General features: G+C 47.1%; 1 long non-coding RNA gene across 1 annotated transcript in view; it reads left to right on the top strand.

Moving 5' to 3' along the window:
* The window catches only part of LOC128931653 (uncharacterized), a 26,592-nt gene extending 11,388 nt beyond the window's left edge, over nucleotides 1–15,204 (top strand). Inside the window, exons 3-4 of the long non-coding RNA XR_013533243.1 lie at nucleotides 1,349–1,933; nucleotides 9,470–15,204. This is a non-coding gene — a long non-coding RNA (uncharacterized LOC128931653). The remainder of the gene's footprint in view (nucleotides 1–1,348; nucleotides 1,934–9,469) is intronic.

Genomic DNA, 15,204 nt, shown 5'->3' with positions numbered 1-15,204 from the left:
GGTCCTTCCACGTTCCTCTGCCTGCTCTACCCTGGCCGCGCTGGCAGCTGATGAGACGGTGCCCACCCAGATGGAGGGTGGGTCTGCCTCTCCCAGTCCACTGACTGAGATGGCACTCTCCTGTGGCAGCGCCCTCACAGACACACCCAGGATCAGTGCTTTGCACCCTTCACTCCAGTCAAGTTTGGGTTGGATGACACTCCGTATTAACCATCACGCTCCCCGACTCAAAAAAGCAAAGAAAGAAACAAAATCCCCAAAACACAACTGTTTCTCAAGAGTGTTTGTGAGCTGTGCAGAACTTGCCTATGGCTGCAGGGGTACGGTGGTTTCTAGGCACACAGCACCTCCGGAGAAAATTTCCATCATCTTTTCTCCTGCCACGCCTCCCTCCCAGCCTCACGAAGGTGGGGCTCCCGCTCCCGACCGGACCCCACTGTTCAGTCTTCCAAGCACCTCCTTTCTGGACCTCCCTCAGGTTCCCCATAATCCAGGTGAACATAATCAGCTCTGTCCCCACGTAATCCAGGGCAGCTCAGCTCTGTCCCCCAGCTCCTGTCTTCAAGCTTGAGCAGCTCCTTCCAGCATCTCTAGGCCATCGGACACCACCTTAGAAACTTTTGTGGGTATTTTTAAAATGGATTTATCTTTTATGAGTTCAAGTTCAAACTAAGGGAGTCAATTTACTAGCTAATTTTTCTATTTCTGTGTAACAAATTTCACCATTTCGGTAACTTAAAACAACACATATGCATTCCCTCCCTCCCTCCCTCCCTCCCTCCCTCCCTCCCTTCCTTTTTCTTTTTTTCCTGACGGAGTTTCACTCTCGTTGCCCAGGCTGGAGTGTAATGGCACGATCTCAGCTCACCACAACCTCCGCCTCCCAGATTCAAGCGATTCTCCTGCCTCAGCCTGCCAAGTAGCTGGGATAACAGGCACCAGTCACCACACCTGGCTAATTTTGTATTTTTAGTAGAGACTGGGTTTCATCATGTTGGCCAGGCTGGTCTCAAACTCCTGACCTCAGGTGATCCACCCACCTCGGCCTCCCCAAGTGCTGGATTTCCAGGCATAAGCCACTGTGCCCGGCCCTCTCTCCACTTTCTGTGGGGTCAGCTGGGTCCTCTGCTTCTTGCTCCGCCAGGCTGAAATCAAGGCATCACCCACAGCTCTGATCTCATCTGAGGCATGAGGGTCTCTTCAGGGTTGTTCTGGTTTTTGATTTGTCAGCAATCAGTTGTAGGGCTGAGGCCCTCACCCCCACCCCCTCAGAAGTCACCACCCTTCCCCAGCGGCCCACCTGTGGCAGTGTGTGTCATTCCTGCTTCTGCTTCTGCTCTCCTTTCAGGACTCACCTGTTGAGGCCAGGCCCACCAGAAGAGCCCAGGAGCCGGTGTGTGCTGGAGCTGGCTGGCACTGGCTCCCGGAGTGGATTGCTGCACTGCCAGGACTCACCTGTTGAGGCCAGGCCCACCAGAGGAGCCCAGGAGCCGGTGTGTGCTGGAGTCGGCTGGCACTGGCTCCCGGAGTGGATTGCTGCACTGCCAGGACTCACCTGTTGAGGCCAGGCCCACCAGAGGAGCCCAGGAGCCGGTGTGTGCTGGAGTCGGCTGGCACTGGCTCCCGGAGTGGATTGCTGCACTGCCAGGAGCTTTGCAGGCCAGTTATTAGATGCAGACCTTGCTGAAAATTAAAGCTTACTTAAAACATGGGAAATAAATACTTGAAGCCGTCACTTTCTAAGTATTTTACTACATTTTGCATCACCTGCGCACTTGAGGTCACTGACGTCAGTTGTAGCCGTGGGGGTAAAAGCCGCAATGGGCTCCATGATCTCTTCCCAGGGCTGTGCTCAGTGACTTCATGTGTGGCTCAAAGTCGGCCATGATGGGGGCATTTACACCACGGAAATTGGCAAATGCTACAAATGCAGGTTTGATTGTTTTTATTGACTGTCTAGATTGAATAAAATTATGGGAAAATGTAAGTAATGTAGATTAAAGTTCAACATGTGTTGTGGCTGTAACCGTTACATTGTGAAGAGTACTAAAAATTCAGGAAATGTTCTTCGAGTATTAGACAACTATCATCTGACTCAAAAGAGGCACTCATGTCACTGATGAGGTGACATTCCAATGTCGTTTTTATTTCAATTCTCTTTCACTCATTAACATAAATGAAAATATGAACCACGTCCAACTCGGCGCTGCACTGTTCATTAATAATGTGAGCAAGTTCTCTGCTGGGTCAGATGATAATCAGGCATTTGTTCAGAGGCTAATTTTGTGTCACGGTTGTCGGTGATAGAATTATAAAAACTGAGGGCGGGCCAGGCGCAGTGGCTCATGGCTGTAATCCTGGGACTTTGGGAGGCTGAGGTTGGCAGATCACTTGAGGTCAGGAGTTTGACACCAGCCTGGCCAATATGGCAAACCCCCGTCTCTACTAAAAATACAAAAATCAGCCAGGTGCAGTGGTGCACACCTGTAATCCAAGCTACTTGGGAGGCTAAGGCAGGAGAATCACTTGAATCCAGGTGCCAGAGGTTGCGGTGAGCTGAGATTGTGTCACTGCACTCCAGCCTTGGTGACAGAGTGAAACTTTAACTCAAAAAAAATGAAAAACTGAGAGTGGATTGTGTAAGAAATAGCAAGTCACACTGGGCGAGAGGTACAAAACAAAAATGACAAATGTTTTAGCTTAAAATATATGTTATTTCTAAAATTATATGAATAAATTAGTAACGGGAATTTCTATGTTAACTCTCAAGTAGTAGCATGAATTTTAATAGCATAAAATTATTTTTCAAATTTTTAATATAAATGAAAATATGAACCAGTTCAACTCGGAGCTGCACTGTTCATAAATGTGAGCAAGTTCTCTGCTGGATCAGATGATAATCAGGCATTTGTTCAGAGCCTAATTTTGTGACACGGTTGTTGGTGATAGAATTATAAAAACTGAGGGTGGGCCGAGCTCAGTGGCTCGTGGCCCTAAACTACCAAGAAAACAGATTAACTTACGTTTTTTAAGTGTGATTACATTAAAAAAAAAAAGACACAGAAAAGAATCCTGGTGCCCTTCACTCACACATTTGCTTATTGACTTGTTACTGTTGGGCAGCACTGAGACAAAGGATCTCTCAGTAATGCGATTTTTACTTCCTGGAAGGGCACCCTCACTAGCAGTCTTGCCATGAGAGTACAATGAACAAAGGAAAGCAGATATATTTATCCCTCATGCATTTGGGGTTGTCCTCACTGCTGTGTCTGATCTCCATTGGCTGGAGCCAGACCTCACAATCTAAACTAAAACCCAATTGGCTAATAACTTGAAACTTTTCCAAACAGGTAAAAGCAATGGAGAGCCACGGGGGTCCTCTTCACACAGGTGTCCCCAAGGCTTAGCCCTTGATTCTGTCCCTTCTGTGCTATACTCACTCCCTTGGTGACCTCATCTAGATTTTTTGTTGTTCTTTTCTTTTTTTTTTTTTACATTTGAAGGTTATTTTTTTTTTCAACTTTTATTTTAAGTTCAAGGGTACAGGCCGGGCGCAGTGGCTCACACCTGTAATCCCAGCACTTTGGGAGGCTGAGGCGAGTGGATCATGAGGTGAAGAGATCAAGACCATCCTGGTCAACATGGTGAAACCCCGTCTCTACTAAAAATACAAAATATGAGCTGGACATGGTGGCGCGTGCCTGTAATCCCAGCTACTCAGGAGGCTGAGGCAGAAGAATTGCCTGAACCCAGGAGGCGGAGGTTGCGGTGAGCCGAGATTGCGCCATTGCACTCCAGCCTGGGTAACAAGAGCGAAACTCTGTCTCAAAAAAAAAAAAAAAAAAGTTCAAGGGTACATGTGCAGGACGTGCAAGTGTGCGACACGGATAAATGTGTTCCCTGTTGGCCTGCTGCACGAATCATCCCATCACCTCGGTAGAAGCCCAGCCTCCATTAGCAATTCCTCCTGATGCTCTCCCTCCCCCTACCCACCACTCTCCACAGGCCCCAGTGTGTGTTGTTCCCCTCCTACCCTGTCCATCCTGTGTCCATGTGCTTTCATCATTCAGCTCCCACTTATAAGTGAGACTACATGGTATTTGGTTTTCTGTTCCTGCATTAGTTTTCTGAGGATAATGGCTTCCAACTCCATCCAGGTCCCTGCAAAGGACATGATTGCATTTCTTTTGATGGTTGCATAGTATTCCATGGTCTACATGTATCACATTTTCTTTATCTAGTCTATCATCAGTGGGCATTTAGGCTGATTCCATGTCAGCCTATTGTGAATAGTGCTGCAGTGAACCTATGTGTGTATGTATCTTTATCATAGAATGATATATATTCTTTTTTTTTTTTATCTGAGACAAAATCTCACTCTGTCACCAGGCTGGAGTGCAATGGTGTGATCTTGGCTCGCTGCAGCCTATGCCTCTGGAGTTCAAGAAATTCTCCTGCCTCAGCCTCCCAGGTAGCTGGGATTATAGGCATGTACCACCATGCCCAGATAAATTTTGTATTTTTGGTAGAGACAGGGTTTCACCACGTTGGCCAGGATGGTCTTGATCAACTTCACCTCATGATCCACACACCTCAGCCCCCCAAAGTGCTGGGATTACAGGCCTGAGCCACTGCTCCTGGCCAGAATGATTTGCATTCTTTTGAGTATACACCCATTAATGACGTATACTCAAATGGTATTTTGACCTCTAGGTCTTTAAGGAATCACCACACTGTCTTCCACAATGGTTAAACTAATTTGCACTCCCACCAAGAGTGCAAAGCGTTCCTTTTTCTCCACAACCTTGCCAGCATCTCTTGCTTTTTCACTTTTTAATGATAGCCAGTCTTGACCAGCATGAGATGGTATCTCATTGTGGTTTTGATTTGTGTTTCTCCAGTGATCAATCAGTAATGAGCTTTTTTTCCGTATGTTTGTTGGCTGCATGTATGTCTTCTTTTGAAGAGCATCTGTTCGTGTTCTTTGCCTACTTTTTAATGGAGTTGGTTTTTTTTCTCATAAATTTGTTTAAGTTTCTTTGTCAGATGAATAGATTGCATACATTTTCTCCCATTCTCTAGGTTGTCTGTTCACTCTGATGCTAGTTTCTTTTGCTGTGCAGAAGCTCTTTAGTTTAATTTGATCCCATTTGTCGATTTTTGCTTTTACCGTAATTGCTGTTGGCATTTTGGTCATAAAATCTTTGCCCATGACTATGTCCTGAATGGTATTGCCTGGATTTTCTTCTAGGGTTTTTATAGTTCGGGGTTTTATAATACATTTAAGTATTTAATCCAACTTGAGTTAATTTTTGTATAAGGTGTAAGGAAGGGATCCAGTTTCAATTTTCTGCATATGGCTAGCCAACTCTCCCAGCACCATATATTAAATAGGAAATCCTTTCTCTATTGCTTGTTTTTGTCAGGTTTGTCAAAGATCAGACGGTTGTAGATGAGTGATCTCATTCTGTTCCATTGGTCTGTGTGTCAAAGATCATATGGTTGTAGATGTGTGGTCTTACTTCTGAGTTTTCTATTCTGTTCCCTTGGCCTGTGTGTCTGTTCTTGTGCCAGTATCATGCTGTTTTGGTTACTGTGGCCTCGTAGTATAAAGTCAAGTAGCACAATACCTCCAGCTTTGCTCTTTTTGCTGAGGATTGTCTTGGCTATTTGGGTTCTTTTTTGGTTCCATGTGAATTTTTAAATGGTTTTTCTAATTTTGTGAAGAATGTCAATTGTAGTTAGATGGGACTAGCATTGAATCTATAATTACTTTGGACAGTATGGCCATTTTCATGATAATGATTCTTCCTATCCATGAGCATGGAACGTTTCTGTCATTCTCTGATTTGTGTCATCTCTGATTTCCTTGAGCAGTGGTTCGTAGTTCTCCTTGAAGTGGTCCCTCACTTCCCTTGTTAGCTGTATCCCCAGGTATTTTATTCTCTTCATAGCAATTGTGAATGGCAGTTCATTCATGATTTGGCTCTCTGCTTGCCTGTTGTTGGTAGGTAGGAATGCTAGACATTTTTGACATTGATTTTGTATCCTGAGACTTTGCTGAAGTTGCTTATCAGCTTAAGAAGCTTTTGGGCTCACACAATAGGTTTTTCTAGATATAGAATTATACCATCAGCAAACAAAGATAATTTGACTTTCTTTCTTCCTGTTTGATTATGCTTCATTTCTTTCTCTTGCCTGATTGCCCTGGCCGAAACTTCCAATACTATGTTGAATAGGAGGGATGGTGACAGAGGGCATCCTTGTCCTGTGCTGGTCTTCAAGGGGAATGCTTCCAGCTTTTGCCCATTCAGTACGATATTGGCTGCGAGTTTGTCATATGTGGCTTTTATTGTTCTGAGATACGTTCCTTCAACAACTAGTTTATTGAGAGTTTTTAACATAAAGGGATGTTGGATTTTATCAAAGGCCTTTTCTGCATCTATTGAGACAAATATGTGGTTTTTGCCTTTAGTTCTGTTTATGTGATGAATCACATTTACTGATCTGTGTATATGGTCCCAAGCTGCATCTCTGAGATGTAGCCTACTTAATTGTGGTGTATAAGCCTTTTGATGTGCTGCTGGATTTGACTTGACAGTATTTTATTGAGGATTTTCCACTGATGTTCGTCAAGGATATTGGCCTCAAGTTTTCTTGTGTCTCTGCCAGGTTTGGATATCAGGATGATGCTGGCCTCATAGAATGAGTTAGGACGGAGTCCCTCCTTTTCAATTTTTCTGACTAGATTCAATAGAAATAGTACCAGCTCCTCTTTGTACCTCTGGTAGGATTCAGCTGTGAATCTGTCTGGTCCTGGGCTTCTTTGGGTTGATAGGCTGGTTACTACTGCCTCAATTTCAGAACTCATTGTTGGTCTATACAGGGATTCAGTTTCTTCCTGGTTCAGTCTTGGGAGGGTGTATGTGTCCAGGAATGTATCCATTTCTTCTAGATTTTCTAGTTTACATGCATAGAGGTGTTTACAGTATTTGCTGATAGTTGTTTGTATTTCTGTGGAGTCAGTGGTGATATCCCCCTTATTATTTCTGATTGTGTTTACTTGAATCTTCTCACTTTTCTTCTTTATTAGTCTAGCTAGTGGTCTATTATATTAATTTTAAAAACAGCTCCTGGATTCATAGATTTTTAAAAGGGTTTTTTTGTGTCTCCGTCTTCTTCAGCTCAGCTCTGATACTGGTTATTTCTTGTCTTCTGCTAGCTTTTGAGTTTGCTTGTTCTTGGTTCTCTAGTTCTTTTAATTGAGATGTGAGGTTGTTAACTTGAAATTTTTATAGATTTTTGATGTGGGCATTCAGTGCTATAAATTTGCCTATTAACACTGTTTTAGCTGTGCCCCAGAGATTCTGCTACATTTTCTTTTTGTTCTGATTATTTTCAAGGAACTTCTTGATTTCTGCCTTAATTTCATTATTTACCCAAGAGTCACTCAGGAGCAGATTGCTCCATTTCCATGTAGCTCAGTGGTTTTGAGTGAATTTATTAAACTTGAGTTCTAATTTATTAGTCTAGCTAATGATATAGCTAACACTGTGGTCTGAAAGACTGTTATGATTTCAGTTGTTTTGCTTTTGATGGGTTGTGTTTTGCTTCCTATGATGTGATCAATTTTTAAGTAAGTGTCATGTGACGATGAGAAGAATGTGTATTCTGTTATTTTTTTGGTTGAGAATTCTGTAGATATCTACCAGGTCCACTTGATCCAGAGCTGAGTTTAGGTCCTGAATATCTTTGTTAATTTTCTCTCAATGATTTGTCTAATATTGTCAGTGAGGTGTTAAAGTCTTCCTCTATTGTTGTGTGAGAATCTAAGTCTCCTTATGGATCTCAAAGAACTTCGTTTATGAATTTGGGTGCTCCTGTATTGAGTGCATATACATTTAGGATAGTTAGGTCTTGTTGAAATGAACCCTTTATCGTTTTGTAATACCCTTCTTTGCCTTTTTTGATCTTTGTTGATTTAAAGTCTGTTTTGTCAAAACATAGGATTGCAACCTCTACTTTTTTCTGTTTTCCATTTGCTTGATAAATTTTTATCCATCCTCTTATTTTGGGCTTGTGTGTGTCTTCACATGTGTGATGCGTCTCTTGAAGACAGCACACTGATGGATCTTGGTTCTTTATGCAGCTTGCCACGCTGTGTCTTTTAATTGGGGCATTTGCCCATTTACATTTAAGGTTAGTATTGTTATGTGTGGATTTGATCCTGCCATCATGATGCCAGATGATTCTTTTGCAGACTTGTTTATGTGGTTGCTTCGTAGTGTCACTGGTCTGGGTATTTCAGTGTGTTTTCATAGTGGCTGGAAACAGTTTTTCCTCTCCATATTTAGTGCCTCCTTCAGGAACTCTTGCAAGGTAGGCTTGGTGGTGATGAATTCCCTCAGCATTTGCTTGTCTGAAAAGGATCTTATTTCTCCTTTGCTTATGACGCTTAGTTTGGCTGGATATGAAATTCTGGGTTGGAAATTCTTTTCTTTAAGAATGTTGAGCGGGGTGTGGTGGCTCATGCCTGTAATCCCAGCACTTTGGGAGGCCAAGGCAGGTGGATCATGACGTCAAGAGTTCAAGACCATCCTGGCCAACATGATAAAACCCCGTCTCTACTAAAAATACAAAACCTAGCTGGGCGTGGTGGTGTGTGCCTGTAGTCCCAGCTACTTGGGAGGCTGAGGCAGGAAAATCACTTGATCCCAGGAGGTGGAGGTTGAAGTGAGCTGAGATCATGCCACTGCACTCCAGCCTGGAGCCTGGCAACAGAGCAAGACTCTGTCTCAAAAAAAAAACAAAACAAAACACAAAAAAATAATGTTGAATATTGGCCCCCAATCTCTTCTAACTTGTAGAGTTTCCACTGAGAGGTCCACTGTTAGTCTGATGGGTTTCCCTTTGTAGGTGGCCTGGCCTTTCTCTCTGGCTGCCCTTAACACTTTTTCTTTCATTTCAGCCTTGGAGAATCTGATGATTATGTGTCTTGGGGTTGATCTTCTCATGGAGTGTCTTACTGGGGTTCTCTGCACTTCCTGAATTTTAATGTTGACCTGTCTTGCTAGGTTGGGGAAGTTCTCCTGGATCATATCCTAAAGTATGTTTTCCAAATTTGGTTCCATTCCCCCAATCTCTTTCAGGTATCCCAGTCAGTCATAGGTTTGGAGTCTTTACATAATCCTGTATTTCTCAGAGGCTTTTCGTCATTGCTTTTCATTCTTTTTTGTTCTCTATTCTTGTCTGCCTATCTTATTTCAAAAATAGAGTCTTCAAGCTCTAAGATTCTTTCCTCTGCTTGGCCTATTCTGCTATTGATACTTGTAATTGCATTGTGAAGTTCTCATATTGTGTTTTTCAGCTCCATCAGGTCAGGTTATGTCCCTCTCTAAACTGGCTATTCCAGCTCTCAGCTCCTGTATTGTTTTATCATGATTCTGAGCTTCTTTGCATTGGGTTACAGATGCTCCTTCAGCTCAGCGAAGTTTGTTATTGCCCACCTTCTGAAGCCTACTTCCATCAATTCAGCCACGTCAGCCTCAGCCCAGTTCTGTGCCTTGTTGTAGAGGCATTGCAATCATTTGGAGAAGAGGCACTCTGAGTTTTCAGCGTTTTTGCATTGATTTTTTTTTTTGGTACCAAATTTCTTTATTTGAAGGAATGGTACAAAGAACTTGAGTGGATGTTTTGGTACAACTTATAGAAAAGGTAAAGGAAACCCCAATATGCAGGCACTGCCTCGGTGACCAGGGAAGTCACCCCGTGGCTATGGGGAAACCAGCCTAAGGCTTAGCTTTCATTACCACCGTCTCCCAGGTGTGCTTGTCAAAGAGATGCTCTGCTAAGCCAGACTGGGGTGCCCCCATCTTGTGCAAGTTGGTCACGTGGTCACCCAATTCTGTGATGGATTTCACCTGCTCATTCAGGTGATGCGTCTCAATGAAGTCACACAGATGGGGGTCATGTTTGTCAGCGGCCAGTTTGTGCAGTTCCAGTCGTGACTGATTCACAGCTTTTTCTAATGTAACGCACACTCCATCGCATTCAGCCCGCTCTCCCAGTCACGTGGTCTGGTTTCCTGATATCGTGGAGGAGGATGCGGCCACTGCATCGGTTCTGCAGCTTCACCAGTTTCTCAGCATGTTCCCTCTCCTCATGAGATTGGTGAAGAAAGTACTTGGCAAAGTTCTTCAAAGCCACATCATCGTGGTCAAAGTAGTAAGACATGGACAGGTAAACACAGGAGGCCTAGAGCTCCAGGTTGATCTGGCGGTTGATGGCGGCCTCTGAGTCCTGTGGTGGTTGTGGCACACCTGCAGAGGAGACTGGTCGTCAGGGCAGCGGCTAAGGAGAGGCGGCGGCGGTGGCCTTGGGGCGGTCCAAGGGCGCGACGTGGAGGTGACAGAGGGCTGGCTGTGGGAGGCTGGCCGGGGTAGGGGACGAGTGCCGGGTTCTGTCCACGCACCGATGAAGCAGGAAACCATGGCGACTCTCGGCGATGAACGTCTCTGCGTTGATTCTTTCTCATCTTTGTGGGCTTGTCTATCTTCAATCTTTGAGGGTGCTGACCTTTGAATGGGGTTTTTGTGGGGACTTTTGCTGATGATGTTGTTGTTTTCCATTTGTTTTCTTCTAACAGTCCGGCCACTCTACCATAGGGTGGCTGCAGCTTGCTGGGGGTCCACTCCACAGCTGGTTTTTCCCACACCTGGACGTCTCACCAGTGAAGACTGAGAAACGGCAAAGATGGCAGCCAGCTCCTTCCTCTGGAAGCTCTGTCCTGCGGGGTACCGACCTGTTGCCACCCTGAACACACCTGCAGGAGGTGGCTGTAGACACCTGTTGGGAGGTCTCACCCAGTCAGGAGAAATGGGATCAGGGACCCACTGAAAGAAGCCGCCTGGCTGCTTTTTTGGTAGAGCAGGTGTGCTGTGTTTTGTTGGTACAGTGGAGTCCTTCCTCATCCAGACCATTTGTATTCTCCAAAGCTGTCAGGCTGGAATGACTTAAGTCAAACAAACTGCAGAGATGGCGGCTGCCCCTCCCCGCAGGAGCTCCATCCCAGTGAGAGATCCGAGCTCTGTCCACAGAATGCTGGCTGGAGTGGCTGAAGCCCCTGCAGGGAGGACTCACCCAGTGAGGAGGAGTGGATTGGAATCACTCGTAAAGAACCACTCTGGCCATGACCTGGCAAGGCAGCTGTGCTGTGTTATGGAGGACCCCCCCTCAGCTGGACAGCTTGTATTCGCCAAAGTCTCAGACTGGAACGGCCAAGTCTACCGAACTGCAGAGATGGCAGCCTCCCCTCCCCTGGGAACTCAGACCAGTCTCTGGCAGAGTTTGGTCTGCTGCTGTTGGCTGGCTGGGAGTCCGAGCCAGTGGGTCTTAGCCTGTGAGGTGCTGTGGAGGTGAGGTCAGCAGAACAATTCTGCTGGCTCCATGGAGTCAGCCCTCTTCCTGGGAATATGGAAGGATGGATTTCCCGCCGTGGCAGGGATCCTACGGCTGGAGTATGTAAACGCCTGAGTCTCTGTGTGTGGCCGAGCGGCTGCTCTGCTGAAGTTCCACAAAGTTCTGTGTATTGGACCCAGGCACTGGTGGCAGGGGCTCATGAAGGGATCTCCTGATCTGCCGGAGAAGCCTGATTTCCCAGGCAGGGTCACACAGTCACTCACCGCTTCCTTGGCTGGGGTGGGTTTCCTTTGGCTCTGTGCCACTCCAGAGCAGGCCATGGACCCCTCCACCACTTCACTTTGTTTTCTGTGAGTCAAGTTGCTTGCCTAATTAGTCCCAGTGTGAGAACCTGGATATTGCAGTTGAAGAAGCTGAATTCACTCACCCCTCTTCATTCATCTCTGTGAGACCACAGCTGTTTCTACTTAGCCATCATGGATGGACCCGAAGGTTATTTTAAGGCCATCTAGTTGCATGGCTGTAAGTAACACTTCCCAAATTCATATTTCAGCTCAGATCTTTCTCTGGGCCTCCAGATAAGCCATGACCTGTCTGACCTCTCCCTCAGGGTGTCCAACAGCCACCCGCCCATCACATCGAAACGCAAGGGTCTGTTCCGCTCACACAGATCAATCCACCCAACACCCTGTCTGGAGGCTGGAAATCCTATCCCTGCTCTGGCCAGAAACCTCAGGGCCGTCTTTGATGCCCCCGCCCACAGCCACGCAGCAAATTCTGTGGCCTCTCACTTCGACACATGTCGGAGCCTGACAGAGCCCTGCATTTCTGACCTGGGTGATGAAAGAGCCACCCCTGGTCCTGTCTATTCCACAAGAACTGCCACAAATATCCTTCAAAATTTTAAGTCAATATACATCATCCTGTGCTCAAAATGGCTTTGGGCTCATTCCGAGTAAGAGCTGAGTCACCAAAGGCGACTGAGTCACCACATGAGCTTGCCTCTGGCTACCCCAGCCCTGTGTCAGCCTCCTCCTCTGATACCCACAGGGCTGCCCCCGCCCCTCTTCGTGTCTTTACCCAGACATCACGCAGGGAGCCTCTTCTGACTCAAAGTGCACTCCCAGGGATCCCAGCCTCTTTCTCAGCTCTATTCTTCCCATAGAGGAATCACCCTTGTGTGGTAGAATTCACTCGTTTGGGGTGTTTATCCTTCCCGTAAGCTCTGGAAGACAGTTTTGTCTCTTTTGTTTCCTGACAATCCCAGGAGGAAGAGCAGTGTCTAGCACGCCAGGTGCTCCGTGAGTATTTGTGGAACGAACTAGCTAAACAGTTTAAGTGGTTAGAATCAGTGAATGGAACCCTTGAGCCATTTGCTAGGATGGGCTGTGGTGAAACACCCTATATGGCCCGAGTCCTCAGCACACCTGCCACTCACCAGTGCCGCTGACAGGAGGGGCAGGCCCTTGTGTCCAGGCCAGGGGTGTTGGATTTTGTTCTGAAGGTACTCGGAGGCTGCTAGGATGTCTTGATCAGGAAGATGATGGGACCAGATTGATCGTTTGAGAAAAATCTCACTGGCCACAGCCTGGAAGAAGGATGGGGTGGATGAGGCTGAGGCTCTTGCCCCTGGGTCTCTAGTACAGGCCTCTGCCCTGGGTCTGCTCAGACCTGGGGACTGGAAGCTGCACTGCTGGGCAGATCAGGGCAGTGAGAACATGTGTTCTCCGCAATGCTGACGGGAGACGGCTTCCCCAGCTGCCACCTCGGTCCTGAAAGAGGAGTTCCAAAGGCAGTTCCCTCGGATCCCACTCGGACTCAAGAACACGTTGCCTCTCTTAAATGCAGGGTGGCAAAGGGGAACAGAATGGGGGGACATGGGGGACCCCAGAGGACAGATGGGGCTGCGGCCCAGCATGGCCACAGCGTCTGCCTCTGCCCAGCCCCCTCCCTCCTCGGGCCTTCATTCTGCTCCTCTCTACCCAAGGCCAGCCACTCCCCTGCCCCACAACGAACCACCCATGTCCTGGTCCAGGGCAGCGTGCACCCTGGAAGCCCTCCCAGCCAAGGGACGGCCCCCAGGCTTCAGCTGCCCAGGGACCCTGAGCAGCCGAAAAGGACCTGTACATGAGGGTTTCCTATCCCACCAGCCCCAGGGGACATGCTCAGGCTGGAAGAAACCACCAAACACGGCCACCACCTTCCTGGCTCTAGAGGTTCTGTGCCAACGCCAGGGCCCCCTGGGCCCACCCAGACCACAGATCTTGGATTCTGATGGGCTGTCAGGAAAGGCGCAGGTGGAGCCCGGGTCCTGCCCAGCAGGTGCAGTTCCCAGGCTGCCTCTGGGTGGCATGCTTGGACCAGTCAGGTGCCCTGTATTCACCTAACAGCACAGAACCCATCTCCCGCTGCCAGGGCTGTGCAAACTGGTAGAAGCACAGACGTGGGCATTCCTCAGCCCTGTCCAGGCCTCGAGGGTGGCAGGTCAGGCCCCCCTGCACAAAGGCTCTGGTCCTCCACATCACACAGAGCCCCACTTTCCTTGTTTTCTAGAACTTCCATAGCAAGCTACCTCAGACTAGATGGTTTCGGCAGCAGAAACGTATCCGCTGACCATTCTGAAGCCTGAACGTCCGTGACCAAGACGTTGACAGGTGCGGTCTCTGCAGAAGCCTCTCTCCCTTCACGTGGCCTTTCCTCCACACGTGCTCAGCCGGGGAGACTGGGAGTCACCTGGTCTCCTCTTATAGGAATGCCAATCATATTGAATGAGAGCTCCACCTTCGTGCCCCATTTCTACTTAATCACCTCTTTATTTATTGATTTAAGATGGAGTCTCACTCTCTTGCCCAGGCTGGAGTATAGTGGCGTGATCTCAGCTCACTGCAACCTCTGCCTCCTGGATTCAAGTGATTCTCCTGCCTCGCCCTCCTGAGTAGCTGGGATTACAGGTGGGTGCTACCATGCCCAGCTAATTTTTTGTATTTTAGCAGAGACGGGATTTTGCCATGTTGGCCAGGCTGTTCTTGAACTCCTGAGCTCAGGCAATGAGCCCACCTTGGCCTCCCGAAATGCTGGGATTACAGGCATGAGCCAACACACCTGGCCTAAATCACCTCTTTAAAGATCTTATCTTTTTTGTTTCTTTTTTTTGAGACAGAGTCTCGCTCTATCACCCACACTGGAGTGCAGTGACGCGATCTCGGCTCATTGCAACCTCTATCTCCTGGGTTCAAGTGATTCTCCTGCCTCAGCCCCCCAAGCAGCTGGAACTACAGGTGCCCACCACCACGCCCAGCTAATTTTTGTATTCTTTATTTAGTAGAGACAAGGTTTCACCATATTGGCCAGGCTGGTCTCAAACTCCTGACCTCAGGTGATCTGCCTGCCTCGGCCTCCCAAAGTGTTGGGATTACCGGCCTGAGCCACCATGCCCAGCCAAAGGTCTCATCTTCAGATATAATCACATAACCAGGTACTGAGGGTTGGGACTTCAACATATGAATTTTGTGGGACACAATTTCAATCCGTAACACTGACGTAAGTTTCCTGTACTGTATGTGAAGTGGTATAACATTATGTAAACGAGACAATTCAGTGGAGAAAGAAATGTCTTTTCAACAAATGATGCTGGAACTATTGAATATGCATGTGCAAAAAGAAAAAGAGAGCCTCCATCTATACCCGGACGGCATACAAAAATAACTCAAAATGCTCTGTAAACCTAAATGTCACACCTGCGGCTGTACCCTTTCCGGAGGTAAACACGAGCGAACATTTCTGTGA

Source organism: Callithrix jacchus, chromosome 3, assembly GCF_049354715.1.
Source record: "Callithrix jacchus isolate 240 chromosome 3, calJac240_pri, whole genome shotgun sequence".
In the NCBI taxonomy this organism is placed as follows: Eukaryota; Metazoa; Chordata; class Mammalia; order Primates; family Cebidae; genus Callithrix; species Callithrix jacchus.
Note: the sequence above shows the minus strand (reverse complement) of the source record. Positions and strands in the feature narration are given on the sequence as shown.